A 16608-nucleotide genomic window follows, 5' to 3' on the forward strand; every position below is an offset into this window, starting at 1 on the left:
GTCTCTACCTGAAATAATGGCCTTGTTCTATAGTTATTAAATCTGTAAACACTGATCTCCACCTTTTATCTTTAGCAATATGCTTTTGATACTTACAAAGAATACTGCTCTAAATATGTATTTTGATGCATATATACATGTATTTCTGTTGAGTATATACCCAGGAGAGAAATTACTAGGTCACAGAGTATGTATATGTTCAATTTTAGCAGGTAATGCCAGTTCTCCAAAGTGGTGTTAAGTACTTAAAAGATATATGACCATATAAACAAAAGCGGCCTGTCTTTCATTTAAGATTAACTTGGAGACCCCAAAGCAATTTTTTATGCGAAATAAGAATTAAACTTTGAAAAAGTGAAACAAGGTATACGTATGCATCAAAAAAAACATTAGAATTTTTTTGATTATGATTGGGATGAAGTCACAATAATTTCTCCACCAAATAAACCCTTTCCTCTCTATAATTCCCATGAGAATACTATTTCCTAGCATATTTCAATAATAGCTGAATGACATAATTAATAGTTCTTCTCTACAGATCGATTTAGTGCACTGGAATCTATTTGTTCAATACAGTGGAAATTATATGGTGTTTAATGGTTAGATATGTAATAAGATACACTTATTACTCCAGATAATTTTGTTCTGGGGCTTTAGTATATCTCCCCAGTAAACTCTCTGGTCTACAGACTAACGCAGTTAGTTAACACACAGTTGGCATTATCATCTGCTGTCATCAATGGACCTGCTGCCTTCTTTACTATCTGAAATGATTTCAGCAAACTGATGTGAGAAAATATTTACAAAATCATCCCCTTTATATTTTAAAAATTTTAATATATTCTTTGCCTGCAACTAAAAAGGGTTAGAAATATTAGTATGTTTATAATATGGCTGGAAAAGCCAAAAAATAACTTATGCTAATAAAATTATTACAATGGATTCTGAGTTATTGACAACCCTGATTTAAAAAAAAAAAAAAAAAAGGAAGGGGCACCTGAATAGCTCAGTCAGTTAAGCATCTGACTCTTAGTTGTGGCTCAGGTCATGATCTTTCAGTTCCTGAGACTGAGCCCCATTCAGGGCTCTGTGCTGTGAAGAGGCAGAGCCTGCTTGGGATTTTCTTCTTCTCTCTGCCCCTCCACCAGTCATGCTCGCATTCTTTCTCTCTCAAAATAAACTTAAAAATAAATAAGTACAAAAAGGAAAATATCCATGTAAAAGAAACAGAGTTAAAGAGAGGGAAAAAAGTCTTTCAGTTACTGAAATTCTTTTTTTTTTCCAGTTGCTTAAAATCATAAGTGTTGATAGAATTAAAAGGAAAAAGGAGCTCAGTTCCCCATCTACTTGTTTTTGCCTTCAAGTTTTCCTCTTTTCTAATACAACAAAAATTGTTACAGGAAAGGAAGGGGAAGGTTGAGAAGTTTTACCTTTTAATTTATCAAGCTAAAACAACCTGGGTGGTCCATTTGTCAAAAGGTAAGAAAGGGGATATAAAACATAAACAAAAATTAACACAGTAAATGTTGAAAAGTCTTTTAAATGTCACACATATAAAAGTGCACACATCATAAGTATATAGCTTGATGAACTACCACAATTATTGTCATCTGGGTCAAAAATTGAGCATAACCAGCATCCTAGAGGATCCCAGTTGCTTTGCCCCCTTTCTCTTTCTCAAATGCAGCCATTATTTTGACTTTTAACACCATAGAATAGTTTTATCTATATTTAAATGTTACATAAATGAAATCATACAGCACATATGATTTTGTGTCTATCTTCTTTCACTTAACACTATATTTGTGAGATTTAGTCATTCTTTTTTAAAATTTTTTATTTATGCTTATTTTTGAAAGAGAGAGAGAGAGAGAGAGAGAGAGAGAGAGTGAGTGTGAGCAGGGAGGGACAGAGAGAGAGGGAGACACAGAATCTGAAGCAAGATCCAGGCTCTGAGCTGTCAGCACAGAGCCCGACATGGGGCTTGAACTCACAGACTGCAAGATGATGACCTGAGCTGAAGTCTGATGCCCAACCGACTGAGCCACCCAGGAGCCCCTTAGCCGTTCTTTAAAAAAAAAAAAAAAAATTAATTAATGTTTATTTTTGAAGGAGAGAGAGACAGAGCATGAGCAGGTGAGGGGCAGAGAGAGAGAGGGAGACACTGAATCCGAATCAGGCTCCAGGCTCTAGGCTCTGAGCCGTCAGCACAGAGCCCGATGCCGGGCTTGAACCCACGAACTGTGAGATCATGACCTGAGCCAAAGTCAGATGCTTAACCGACTGAGCCACCCAGGAGCCCCTAGCCATTCTTTTTTTTTTTTTTTTTTTAATAAATATTTTATTTATTTAAGTAATCTCTACACCCAAAATGAAGCTCGAACTCACAGCCCAAGATCAAGTCACATGCTCCACCGACTGAGCCAGCCAGGCGTCCCTAGATTTAGTCGTTCTATTTTAGATTGTGGTAATTCATTTCTTTTCATTGTTGTTTAGTTTTCCATTGTAAAAATATAGAAACATTTATATCTTTATTCTACCATTGATGGCTATTTGGATTGTTTCCAATTTGGGACTTCGTAAGTATAAATTTTCTCCTACATGTCTCTGGTTTATATGTATCTGTATTTCTATTGGTGTGTATGTCTATCCACATCATCACTGATGTTTGTTGCTGTCTTGTTTTTTTTAGCCATTTTTTTGTGGTGTATTGGTATTTCATTGTGGCTTGACTGTGCGCTCCATGAAAGCAAGGCCACATCTGTCCTGTTCATAGTGGTGTCACTATCCAATATTGTTTATAAAACATAGTAAATACTAAGTGGTAATAATAAATAATAATAAAAATGAGGATTGATCGAAACAATTACACTCAGAGCTTGCAACTTTAGCTTATTATTTATTTTTATTTGTTAAAATGAATAGTTTTTACATTGTGTTATGATTTGGATGTCATAAATCATTTCCAATGTTTTCCTTAATGTGAAAAACAAACTACCTCACTGTTCCCTTGACACCCTGCCCTCCCAAACACACATACATGCAAATTTAAGGCAATAGCCCAGTGAGAAGTAGAAGCCCTAAGGAAAATATGGCATATCTCCCCTTTAATTTTATTCAAATATTTTGATAGGAAAGTTAAATAATTTAACTGCTAAGTAATTTTAAGTATTTTTCTTACATTGAAACAAACACATATATAATGGTATTCAAATTGATTGAATATTGTACTTACATAGGAGTCCTGCATCACCTCAAAGTCTATCCGTATACCCTTAGCCACCATACTCTTCTTAGCCATTGTGACTCCTTTAGTGGAAAAGACTGAAAAGCTTTGATATGATGGGGAATTAACGATGTGTTTCAATTGTATGGGATCATGATTCAATTTTTATTTTAGGATAATTTTGGCTTGCACTACAGAAGATGAGTTGGAGGGGAAAGGGGGATGAAGAAGCACTGGAGGAAGAGATAGCATTAGGAAAATATTGAAACACATTATATTATAATAATTCATTATATTATAATAATCCAGGTAAGAGATAAGTTGACCTAAACTTCAGAGCACTTGACACAGAGAAGAACAGGTACCAAGATTTCTTGTATTAGGTATTCACTTTTATATTCACAATGACCCTTTAAAACATCATTTAAATGTCTAATTATTGGTTAAGGTTTGTACTATGCCTGCATAAATAACATACATATTTGATAGGATAAATAGAAATGTTAATGAGCACTGCTATTATTTAATTCCTTATATTTGCAAAAGTGTAGTGGACTTCAATATATTCAAAATTAGCTATTATTTAGTTGTGTTTCAATTTGCTGCCTTATACCTAAAGAAATTTACAACAGCTGTCTGTGAGGTGATCTATGTAAGTTATAAACATAACAAACAAGCTTCAAGGGAAATCTTTGTATCCATTGTGGAATTCTAGCTTATTGCAGTTGGAAGTTTTAATTGGACCTAAGTAAATTAATCTACTATAGGGCTAAAATGTTAACTATCCTTGTAATTCACAATATACAGGTGTTTGATATACTAGGGACTCAACACTGCCATGAATCCATTTGATTTTTCCTTCAATTTCCCAAACTGTAAAGTCCTTAATAGATTCACAGTGCTTTCCAGCTTTCGAAGTGTTTTGGCATTTTACATTATCTTCCTTGATATTCAAAAATGCTTGGAAAATTCAACAAGGCTGGTATGTCACCCCAATTTTTCAGTTTAAAAAAAGCTCTGAGACTTGATTTAATGTGTTCCACAAATGTTATTTGTGTAACATCATGCACCTGCATACTGTAAAGGGACTGGAATTCAGATTTCTGGACTTTCCTAAGGACTCTGGTTTTTAGTAGCTGTTTGACAAATTTCTTAAGCTCTATACTCCAGTTTTCATATCTAAAATAAGGAGATAATATTACCTAGTCATTGAATTATTATCAGGGTACATTTAGTAAATATTTGTTAAGCACTTAAAAGCAGTGTCAAGTTCACAGTAAGCTCTAAATAAATGTTGGATTATATATTTATTGTTTCAGCATATCCAACTGACTTGTAAGGAGAGTTGGTATCCTCAAAGTACACACATTTGGAAAATTTCCAGTTAAGTGTATAATGTTAGGCAGGTTCAGACGTGTATATGGGTAATAGAGCATAAACTTTGTTTCTAATTTAATAACTAAAGAAATGTGGTGGCCCATTAATCCCATTAGCCTTGTTTAATTAACCACATTTCATCTGACCTCGATATGCTCTTCCCAGAGAGAAAAGACTTCAAGGGTGTAGTGACTTTTTATTTTAAAAAGCAGAAATCAGTAGATTGTAATAGAAACAGTATATTAGCCCAAGTGTGCTCAGTAGTGTAAAGATCCACCCAATCTTTCTTAGCTGAGAGGACGTTACGGGAAATGCTACAAGGGACCCAGCTGGGTACTCTGCAGGAAGTTAAAAAAAATTGTTGAGTTTTGCAAAACATCTGGTGTCAGCCATCTGTCTTTGGTAGTACAGAGGCTTAAGGTCTGTGTGGTTCCGTCTGACACCTTGGAAGGCGGAGTTACAGCGCAGAAGTAACAAATAGTACCAAGCTAATTTAAGTAGGTTCTCAGGGGTCCGGAGACACTTGGACTTCCTGTTGCTACAATTCAGGCCAAACTGCTGTCAACCCCTAGTTTGAGAGATTCCCCCAGACTGGATTCCTACTGTGGCCACCCTCAAGTCTCCTCAGCTCCAGCGCACACCTGGGCGGGGGCGGGCTGTGCTCCACCTAGGTGCTTGGAATATGGGACAGTTTCGCTCTCCGAGGCAAACAACACACTCTCTTGCTGAGAATTACTCGTTAAAGGGTTGGCAGGTGGACCCCCTGGCCCACTCGGGATCTCCCATTATTTTCTGGAGGCTCAGGTGCCCGGGTCCGTAAGACGCTGTCATTGCCACCCAGCCGCGAACCCAGACATCCTAGCCAGGCTCCGCGGGGCATTCTGAGGCCCCACCCATGGCAACGCCACTCTGACGTCCGCGCGCCGGAGGCCGCCATAGGCCCGCGTCGCGGCCCAGGACGACGTGTGGCGCGTGTACTCCATCAGTTCCAGCCCTGAGGGAACCCGGTAGGCACTTCCGGGCAAGGTTCTGTGCACCTGTTCCTTCCTTCTGGTTAAGTGTGTTCCTCTGTGGGAAAAAGTGGACATGCCCCTCCGGAGAGAACACGATGTGTGATAGCTAGCAAGCCTAGATTAAGAACAGCTCGAGACCTAATCCCAAAGCAAGAAGGCGCCGGGCATCTTTAAGCTGTTTGGAAGTTCACGTGACCCAATAAGTGCCGGGCCCCAGTGGTCACGTGACAGCGCGCGCGCCCTCGCGCAGGGAGAGCCGGCAGGCGCCGTGCGCGCGCCTTCGCCGCTGCCTCCCTTCTCCTCGACGGGAGGGTGAGGAGCTGCGGAGCGATCTGGCAACTGGGGTCCGGTGCGCGTGCGCAGCGAACAGCTGTCACCCAGTGCGGAACAAGTCTTCCAAATTTCCCAAATCTCCCTGGGCCGGAGGCCACCTTCTTCCTCCTCATCTTCCTCCTTGGGGTTGTATCTCCGTCCCCACCCGCGCGCCAGGTAACCGCTTTTCCCGAGTCCGGACGATGGGGATGATGGGGGAAGGGGCCAGGGCTGTCTCCTCGGCACTGCCCCTCTCTGCGCCGGGCCGCTGGGGGTGCCGGCGGCCGGGGCAGCGGAGACGCCGGGCAGCAGACGCTCGGTCCCCGGCCGCCGCGGCTGTCATGTCGGGGAGTGGCCAGCCATGGTCGCAGCGGAGGAAGGCGGGAGCCAGTGACAGTCCGCTCCGGCCCTCTCGGGGGTTCGGTCCCCGCGCTCGCCGTTCTCCTGGGGGCTGGAGTGCAGGTCGCGCTCCTTGGGGCAGAGGAGCGCGCGGGTGGTCCAGGGGTGCTGACTCCTTTCCATTCCCCTCCCAGCCTGGTCTGCGGCGGACTCCTGGGAGGCACGGCCTGCTGCACCCTCGGTGCCATCTCTTCTCTGGGACTGTCACGACCCAGAGGGTGAAGGCGGGGGCTCCTCTCCAGAACACCTCACCGCAGGCAGGCAGCCTCTCTCCCGGGTTCGTCCTCAGTCCCCGTGCTGTCCTTTTGATTTTTCCCTCAAGGGGCCATTTCTTCCCGCAGTACCTGAAGCCACGATGTGGTGTAGACAGTGGGTGCTTAATAAATGATTTGGATCATTTCGCGTGGAATGCCAGGCACGCAAGACGTGGCATAGGGTGGGGATGTGGAGGAGGGAGGCAAGCAAGCTGTGGCTCCGGGTTCGAGCTTCGCTTTTTCCTCCAGGCTTAACCCAGTGGAACCTGCAGGGCTCAATTCAGATGCTTTCCGGGTAAACTCGGACCGGGTCTTCCCCTAAGCTGCACGGTGCAGGTCTGCACGGGCTGGCTTTGGTGGTGGGCGATGCCCAGGAGGGGTTTTATTTGGTTTCTGCTCCAGCAGAAGAGAGGGCAAACTTTTTTTTTAGCACATGGTAAATTACACCACAAGGTGATTTATCAAGCCCTGCTTCGGAAATGTAGGTTAGAAGTTGGCGTTGGTTCACTTTTATTTTGGTGAAAGTTTCTGTTAGGCTCAGTTCCACCTAGTTCGGACCAAATTTTGCTCTATTACACCCACTTGATTTTGCAGTAATTTTCATTTTTAATTTTAGGAAATTCGGCTTCGCTGTTTCTATGGTAACAGTAACTAATACTATAATTTCGAAGTGTTGTGGTTGAAAATTAGTGGCTTTAATTCTTGAAGGTCCATTTTTGCTTTGAAGCACTTGGTTCTTCTTTACGATCATTACTCAAATTCTGCCTTGCTGGTCTCCTCCCAACCCCCCATGCTTTGTTTTGGAATGTATTACACGGCTGTTCCGGTTTTTTAGGCCCCTCTTTCTCCCAATTTAAGACGTTGTGAAAAGTTTGCACATAATCTTTACAACACTCCACGAACTTGTAGTAAAATCCAATTTAAATCGGAGACTTGTTTCGTTTAATTAGCAGATTTTAATCGGTTGCTTTTCTAAAGTTAAAAATATATGTTTTAAACCTTTTTGTAGGTGTACAAATGCTTTTAAAAATGCCTAACCTTTCTATAAGAATGAAGATTTTAAGAAACTGAACAGGTACATAATTTTTAAAAAGTCAGTTAGATGTAAACTTCAAATTAAGAATAAAAATCTGGTATTTTGAATTCTCTTCTTGACACCTTCTGAATCATCCAGAGGTAGGTTAGGTGCATAACTAATCTTGGGGTAGTCTGTGAATTCTTCCTTTTCTTTCTTTTTCTCATTATCTTGTCATTCTCTCTTGACTGGCTTTTCCTGTCTGTTAGAATGTTAGGGCTTTGAGAACAGGTTCTATGTTTTTTTCCCTTTGCTGTATTTGTGGCAATTTACCATGATATGTGGGGTGCTAAAAATATCCTTTCTCTTTTTAAATAATTAAGATGTAATTCATATACCATAGAATCCACATATTTAAAGTATACAGTCCAGTGGTACTACTATCACCGCAATTAATGTGAGAACATTTTTAAATTTTTTGTTTGTTTGAGAGAGAGAGAGAGAGAGAGAGAGAGAATGCAAATGGAGGGGGGAGAGGAGAGGAGGGAGAGAGAATCTTAAGCAAGCTCCATGCATAGTGGCGGTGCAGAGCCTGATGTGGGGCTCAATCCCACGACCCTGGAATCATGACCTGAGTTGAAATCAAGAGTCAGAGGCTCAACCAACTGAGCCACCCAGGGGCACCAATGTGAGAGCATTTTTTATCACCTCAGAGAGAAACCCTGTTCCTATTAGCAGTTGTCCTTTTCTTTCCAGCTCCCATCCTCTCTAGCCTGAGGCAATGACTAATCTGCTTTCTGTCTCAATAGATTTGCCTATTCTGGACCTTTCATATAAATATAATCATATAATATATGGGTTTTTGTGACTGGATTCTTTGAGTTAGCATAACATTTTCAAGGTTCATCTGTCGTGTAGCATCTGTCAGTACTTTATTCCTTTTTATGGCTGACTTATATTACATTGTATGATATATTACTTTTTATCAGTTGATGTGTTGTTTCTAGTTTTTGGCTATTATGAACAGTGTGCTATGAACATTCGTGAACTGGTTTTAGTATGGATGTATGTTTTCTTTAATCTTGGATATAGACCTAGTACTGGAATTTCTGGGTTCAACATTTTCTCTTGAGTGAATGGATGAATGAAGGAGTGATAGTGTTGAGAGATACTCTCTCCAGGCCTTTGAGGGGCCTACTCTACTTCACTACCAAGTCCACTTCTAGAGAGGCCAGAAGTCTTTGTGTGGGGCTTTGTCCTGAGGATACTGGTGTGTTTTACTTGTCTGGATGTTTTTAAGATCATCCCTTTATGTTAGCCTGGTTTTCCTTTATACAGCTAATGATTATTCCCTTGATACTAATTTATTTGTTATATACTTGTTAGAGATATGGTGATAAAACAGGTATATTCCATATTGTCATTACACTCAGTTGCTAATGCAGGTCTTTCAGTTTTTTAAGATTTATATTTTTTTGTTAATATGAATATTTAATGCTCCTCTGCCCACCTCCATTTCTAATATGAATTTCTTGGTAGTTGTGCAAGAGTTAAAGTCACTTTTTTCCTTATTTGCTACCAGTGTAGAAGGTTGTGTGGAACCTATAATACAAATTTAAAATATTGGATCACTGTCTTTTTATTCCCTGCACACCCCCAAAGATTCTCCTGTTTCTCGACCCTCTATACCCTTTGGGGGAGAAGATGCTGATCACAGAAGTCTGCACTTGCAGGGTCTAACCCTTTCCCCACCTAAGCAGTTGCAACAATCCAATCCTCCTTTTCCCAAGGATCAAGTCCTCTCAGCTCTCTCAGTAAGGCTCTGCCCAGCCAGTCTCCTCCTTCCACCCAACTTTCTCCCCAGTGCCCTGCTGACATTCTTTTTTTTTTTTTTTTTTTTTAATTTTTAATGTTTATTTAACATATCTCTCTACATCTCTCTACATATTGAGAGATATATAGAGAGAGAGCAGGGGAGGGACAGTGAGAGGGAGGCACAGAATCCAAACCAGGCTCCAGACTCTGAGCTGTCAGCACAGAGGCCAATGTGGGGCTCAAACTCGCAAACCACGAGATCATGACGTGAGCCAAAGTCAGACGCTTAAGGGACTGAGCCGCCCAGGCGTCTTCCTGCTCACATTCTTGTTCCCTCTGCCTGGACTGCTACCCTGACCTGTGCATCTTTATCTGGTTAATTCCATTTCACCCTTCAGGTAGCTCAGCTCAGTTGTTGCTTCTTCAAGTTAGTCTTCCCTCAATACTGTACACTAGCCATAGCAGCATTCTGTAATCTCCTTCATAGTCTTAAACAATTATATCATTAGTTGTGGATCACTATTTACTCTCTACCCCCATGTATGCACAGAAAAAGTTCTGTACAAAATGTTGAAAGTGGTTAGTTACTTCTGGGTGATGGGCTTATGGGTTATTTTTCTCTTTTGTTTCTGTGTGCATTTTCTGAATTTTCTCCCATGTATCGGTATAACTTTTGTTAACAGGGGGAAAAAATCATCAGTAATTGCTTTTTATTTTCATAAATTTTCTTCTAACTTTTGTTTGTTTTAATAACCTAGATGAGATTTTACTATAGCTTTAAACATCAAACTTTTATTACATTTTGATTCTTTTTCATATCTAGGGGTAATAGGGAATGGTGAGCATATTTTACCATTGGTTGTCTAGGGATAGAATTTCTGGTATTGAAATTTAGCTGATTCTTAGGGAACAGAATCTAGTTCTGATACTATTAGGGTATGATAGAGTAAATAACTCCTTTCCCTTTTTTCCCCGAGAAATATCCTTGCTATACATTTGTATGTTTCATAGTACAGAGTTTTTCCTTGCACAATTGCTTATTTGGGCTATTTGTCGTATTTTTGCTGGGTAGTTTATTCTGCCTAGTGGTGGGTATATATTTCTTCATTAGATATTTTAACACCTGCTGTGTGTCGTGCTGCTATGTTAGATGTGGAGCATACAACAAGTGAATATAATAGACAAGTGATTCCCTACCATTTCCTGGAAGAGGATTATTTTGGGTCTGAATGTTTAGTTACATTGTTGCTCTATATTTGTAGATACACAGTGGGTTCAGCTACTGTGGCATTTGTGAATTGTTGCTCCTTAGAATCTTTTAAGATTTATTTTAGATTTTTGGAGGGTTTGTATTACACATTATTGTGGGTAAATATTTAAGGAGCAGAATGGTATTATCATCAAAAACCCTTTGGATGATGACTTTTTTTTTTTATATTTCCATTCAGTTCTAGTTTTTAAATTTTTTTAAAAATGTTTTTATTTATTTTTGAGACAGAGAGAGACAGAGCATGAGCAAGGGAGGGGCAGAGAGAGAGGGAGACACAGAATCTGAAGATGGCTCCAGGCTCTGAGCTGTCAGCACAGAGCCCGACACAGAGCTCGCACTCAAGGACTGTGAGATCATGACCTGAGCTGAAGTCGGACGCTAAACTGACTGAGCCCCCCAGGCATCCCCCAGTTCTAGTTTTTAATTTGACATCTCTACTTGTTAACTGTAACCAGCTGAACCAGGATCTTCCCTCTCAGCTCTGCCTCTCTGGGTTTCTCATGCATCTTATCACTGCTCACTTAGGAAACCTACGAGTTATCCCAGGTATTTCATAGTTTCTCAGCCCTCATCACATCACCAAACCTTGTCACTTCTGCTTCCTAAATAGGTTAGATCAGTCTTCCAGTCTCTACTTGGCAGCATCTCAGTAGCCACTCTAGCCTCCTTCCTATTTCTGCACCACTAATGATCTTTTCAAATGCAAATTGAATCATTCTCATTGCTCTCAGGAGACTTAAAATTCCTGCATTGTCTCCCCCTATCCTAAGCAACCCCCAAACCTTATCTAGATGTTTTTAGTTTTCCTATCTGCCCTTTGGCTTTTCTTTTTCACAAACTGTGCAGGCCTTTGCCAAACTGCTGATTTCTGCCACACTTTCTTCCTACTTTCTTTTTGGTACATCTTTCCAGTCTCTTCTTGAATGTACTTCCTCAGAGAATCCTGACCCGGCTCCCCCACCTCTTCCTCAACCTGAATCAGCTTTCCTAATGATAATCTATCTTAATTCCCTAAATGTTTCCTTCCATAAGACTTAAGCATACAGCAATGGACACAATAGATAAGTGATTCCCTAACATTTCCTGAAAAAGGATTATTTTGAGTGTGAATGTTTAGTTACACTGTTGCTCTATATTTATGTGGTTATTTGATGGTTTCTAAACTGTAAGAATTGTGCAAGGGCAGGGACCCAAATATTTTTATCACTTGTGTCATACCAGCACACCATTGTCTCAGCACCTGTATAATATAGTTACTGAAACATTTGTTGTACAAATTAATTACTTCTGCATATATGAAAAATTTAGGAAATTAAAACTAGGGCACACAGTAGGAAATAATTTTACCCATCCTGACCCAACACACATACACCCCCCCCCCCACACACAAAACTGAAACAAAAATTTCACAAAACAATACTTTGCCACCTTTGATATTTTCTGTTTTGTTCTATATCACATATTATGAAAATATTGATATAGCCCTCCAATTGGGTAGGACTGCAGGCTGCTGTCTGAACAATACAGTTCTAAGGCTCTACAAGGAGCCTCATTTACATTAGCCCCTCCCTCTTTTTTGAAACACAATTACTATTTTCTAATTCTTGTCTGATGGCAAGTGCAGGTGCATATAGCTTTACATACCGTTGTCCCATCCTCCATCCTTACTATTAAAAGAAATCACTATTGCTAGTTCTACTTAGAAGTTCTGGCCTGACCTCAAAGGAGTGTTGCTTAAAGCCAGGTTGAGAAAAATCTAAATCTGACTCTACCTTATCCTCTAGGTTTCTCTGGGCCACAAATAGACAGTACTCTTCTCTCTACTTGGCTGAGCTCATTGCAGGTGTGTGGTAAGTCACTGAATTTTAAGGCTTGTCACTTTCATTCTCTCAGTTTGTTAAAAACTAAACAAAACTCTGAAAATGATAACAAGGGGATCAAGGCAAACAAGTATTTGTGAAAATATGAATTAAAGAGCTGGCTTAGTAAGGATGTCGTGTTCAGTGGATCATTAGAGCTGATCACCAGAGCTGTGTTTCTCATTTATTCACTTTACCAGGACCTCTGCAAAGAAGGCTTGGTGCTATATTGCCCCCATCAATGAAATATTGATCTCTCATCTATTTTGCTAACCAAATAATAGAAATAACCTAAGTGTTTATCCCAAGGTTATTTTAACTGCACACTGTGATGTGATACTTGTAACTTGGATGAATATTTTAAGATGTTAGAATTATTCCAAACCTATGTTTATTAATTTTTAATTAAAAATTTTTTAAAATTTATTTTGAGAGAGAGAGAGAGGGAGAGAGACATACAGTATGAGTGGGGGAAGGGAAAAGAGAGGGAGAGGGAGAGGGAGAGGGAGAGGGAGAGGGAGAGGGAGAGGGAGAGAGAGAGAGAGAGAGAGAGAGAGAAAATCCTAAGCAGGCTCTGCCTTATTAGAGCAGAGCCTTACTTGGGGCTCAAATTTACAAACCATGAGATCATGACCTGAGCTGAAATCAAGAGTCAGACACTCAACTGACTGAACTACTAGGGTGCCCCCAAACCTATGTTTAATGAAAAAAGGCATTATTCAAAATTGTATACATTACATGAGCCCAGTTATGTTTAAATGTGTTTATAAATGTGTATATGTTAGAAAAAATATGCTGAAATGCTAATTTGGTGGTGAGATTACTGGTAATTTTGATTTTCCTTCCTAAAATGTTTTTAGAATGAACATTGTTGCATTTATAATCAGAAAGACTCAGTTGAGAGACAGATTTCCTGAACATGAATTTAGGTATTTACAAATAAGAAAAATAAAACCTTTATTAAATGGTGGATAGAGCCCAGGTTTCTAGTGGCTGTGTTTTGGGGACCTTTGTCCAAGTGGGACGTACATTCTACCTTCATGATATGTAGTCTTGCACAGCAATCTGTGTTTCTTCTCCTAGTCTGTGTTTTTTTTCCTTTCTTGCTTACATTATTAAAGCTTACCTTGTTCATCTTTTTTGCTGTAATAGGATTCTGTCTCTTCCGGTCCTACTCATACATGTTGATAATGAATGTTTCACTGATGGTTGCCCATAGCATGATAATATGGAAAGTCCTAATATCCCTTATTAAATCCTGCTGTGTGGCATGACTTAAAGGGATGGAGAGGATTTGGATGAATTATGTATATGCAGGTTATATCTTTTTTCTGTTAAATTTGTCCAGTTATAGTGAGAATTAATAAACAAAATTGAAGGAAACATACAGTGACAGTTTAGTTGTGTAATCAGTACACATCAGTACATTTTTCCAAACCTGTGTCTGAAATTGTTTACTTCTTTAGCACTCAAGCCTTAATAGTTTATCCATTTGCAAATATATTTGATAACTATACAAAATAGATATACTAAATATTATTGATTTATTGTTTTCTAGAGGAGGAATTGGAAACTTGAATTTAGAGAGAAATACCAAAGTAAGAGCAGTTGGCTAGAAAGATAGTACCTTGTGTGTGTGTGTGTGTGTGTGTGTGTGTGTGTGTGAGCACTTTTAGGGGATTTCATAATTCTGTTCTCATTTTTAGTGTGGCATGTTCAGAAATCTGAACTTTCCCAGTTCATCTAGAGCATGTCAGGCATTAGTTGCCTAATGTCCTCAGTGTCACCTCCTGATCAGACTCATAAGAAGAACTATAACCTGGATCCAAAACATGCTTGTCTGCTCTTCATGGCTCTTTCTGGGAAGTCTTGCTTTTTGGGAAAGCACATCGTTTGGTGACAGGCAGATCCCAGCAGATGGACATGGGTTGTGTTGAAGAGTAGTTTAAACAATGTATTTTTTTAACTGCTGGGCTTCTCTGACCCTCTAGAGTACTCAACTTTCTCATCAGAGCATTCTTCATGCAGTAACATTTCCTCCTTTTGAATGAGGTTAAAGAAGAAGTCAAATTCTTCACTTTGGCTCTGTCTTTATCTTCATCTTCTAACTAGTTTTTCACCAGACATTTGTTGAAATTCTGGTCCTAAGGATATTTTCTCTGATTCAACATCAGGCTTGTTCCTTCTTTTCTGTTTTGAGAATCTATCAGATACTTAGAAAGATCACTGGTGTCCCTATGTGGGTAAAACTGAAGGTGCAGGTGTTTTGTTTTGCAGTCTGCTTATCTCACCCATTTTGTTTTTATCTGTTTAACTCTCAAAAGGAACTATCACCTGAAATTTGGACACTTTACTGAGAATTCTGAATTTTCAGGGCAGCTTTCATTAGGTGGAATTTGGGCCCGCAATAGGGAAATTCATTCCTTTTTGATAATTTAACTTAGTAAAAATCATTATAATATATTTTATATATATATATACACACACACACATATATATACATACATATACATATATGTGTATATATACGTGTATGTATATATACATACACGTATATATGTGTATGTATATATATATGTGTATATATATACACATACGTATATATACACATACATATACATATATGTGTATATATACGTGTATGTGTATATATATACACATATATGTATATGTATGTATATGTATGTGTATATATATAAAATACATATTATTTTAAATAGACAATGCAAAGTATTCAACAAGGTGTAACATTCAGAAGATATAAATGGGTAAAAAGTACATACTCTCACTTTTGCCATCAGACAGCCAGTTTCCTCTTTTTGGTTAAACACTTTTTAAAAAATTTTTTTTAAAGTTTATTTATTTATTTTGATAGAGAAAATGCGAGTGGAAGAGAGGCAGAGAGAAAGGAGAGAGTGAGACTCCCTGGCAGGCTCCACACCGATACGTTGGGGCAGGGGGGCAACTCAGGAACCATGAGATCATGACCTGAGCTGAAGTCAGAAACTTAACCGACTGAGCCACCCAGGTGCCCCAGTTAACCACTGTTAAAGGATTTCTTTTAGGGCTTTCCAGAGATATTCCATACAGCCTATATAAGATATTTTGTAAAGCATATATATGTATATATACACATTTTTTTTACACATTTATGTATCGTAGTATCTGTACTTGCTGTTCTGAATATTTTTTCATTTACCACTATAACTTGAATGTGGTTTTTAAAATATGAGTACATGTAGAAATCCCTCTTTTTAAAATGATTGCACAGTATTACCTAGTATGCATGTACCATAATTTATTTAACCGGTGCAATATTGACAGTGATTTAGGTTGGTTCTATTTCTGTATAGCGATCTATTTATATATCATCATTACTTCAATGTTTTAATTGTTGTAGCTTTATAACATGTTTCCAGAACTTTTCAGGCTATTCTTATTTATTTTCCCTCATTATTTTTAATTTAAAATTAATATGTCAAACTCCAAAAACCTATTGATAGTTTTATTGGGAATGTCTTTAGATGGACTTTAGATGGACTAACAGAGAAATATCTTTCAGATGTTGACTTTTCCTGCCCAGCATATGGTATGCCTTTCCATTTAAGTGTTTAAGTCCTTAGAAAGGACATTTAAAAAAATATCTTTACACAGATCTTGCATATTTTCTTAAATTTTGTTCTCTTTTATTTTATTTTAAAAATAATTTTTTTAGAAAAGTTGCAATTATTGTACAAAGAACTTTTATTTCCTTGAAAAATTTGCCTCATGTCCCATCGCTCCTCAGTACTTCAGTGTATATATTTCCTAAAACAGGCAGATCCACATAAACACAATATTTCCATCAAAATCAAAAAGCTACCATTGACATATTACTTTCAACGAATCTTTAGTCCTTTATATATCACCATTTGTAATAGTAATGTTCTTTGTAGTGAAAGTATCCAGTCCAAAATGATGCATTGCATTTTCTTGTTTTCAGGTCCTTTAAACATCCCTTCACTCTCAAATATAGTCATTAGTCTTTCCTTGATTTTCATAATATTGACACCTTTGAAGATTACAGGC

The 16608-nt window shown here is 38.8% G+C and overlaps 1 protein-coding gene across 12 annotated transcripts in view; it reads left to right on the top strand.

The window, feature by feature from the left end:
• The first annotated feature begins 6020 nt into the window (after positions 1–6020).
• KDM4C (lysine demethylase 4C) overlaps positions 6021–16608 on the top strand; it is a 432720-nt gene continuing 422132 nt past the window's right edge. For all 12 annotated transcript variants that reach the window (XR_006196163.1, XM_042914120.1, XM_042914121.1 and 9 more), the window contains exons 1-2: positions 6021–6105; positions 12466–12531. The gene's annotated coding sequence lies outside the window, so the exon portion shown is untranslated. The remainder of the gene's footprint in view (positions 6106–12465; positions 12532–16608) is intronic.

This window comes from Panthera leo, chromosome D4 (assembly GCF_018350215.1).
Source record: "Panthera leo isolate Ple1 chromosome D4, P.leo_Ple1_pat1.1, whole genome shotgun sequence".
NCBI classification, from domain to species: domain Eukaryota; kingdom Metazoa; phylum Chordata; class Mammalia; order Carnivora; family Felidae; genus Panthera; species Panthera leo.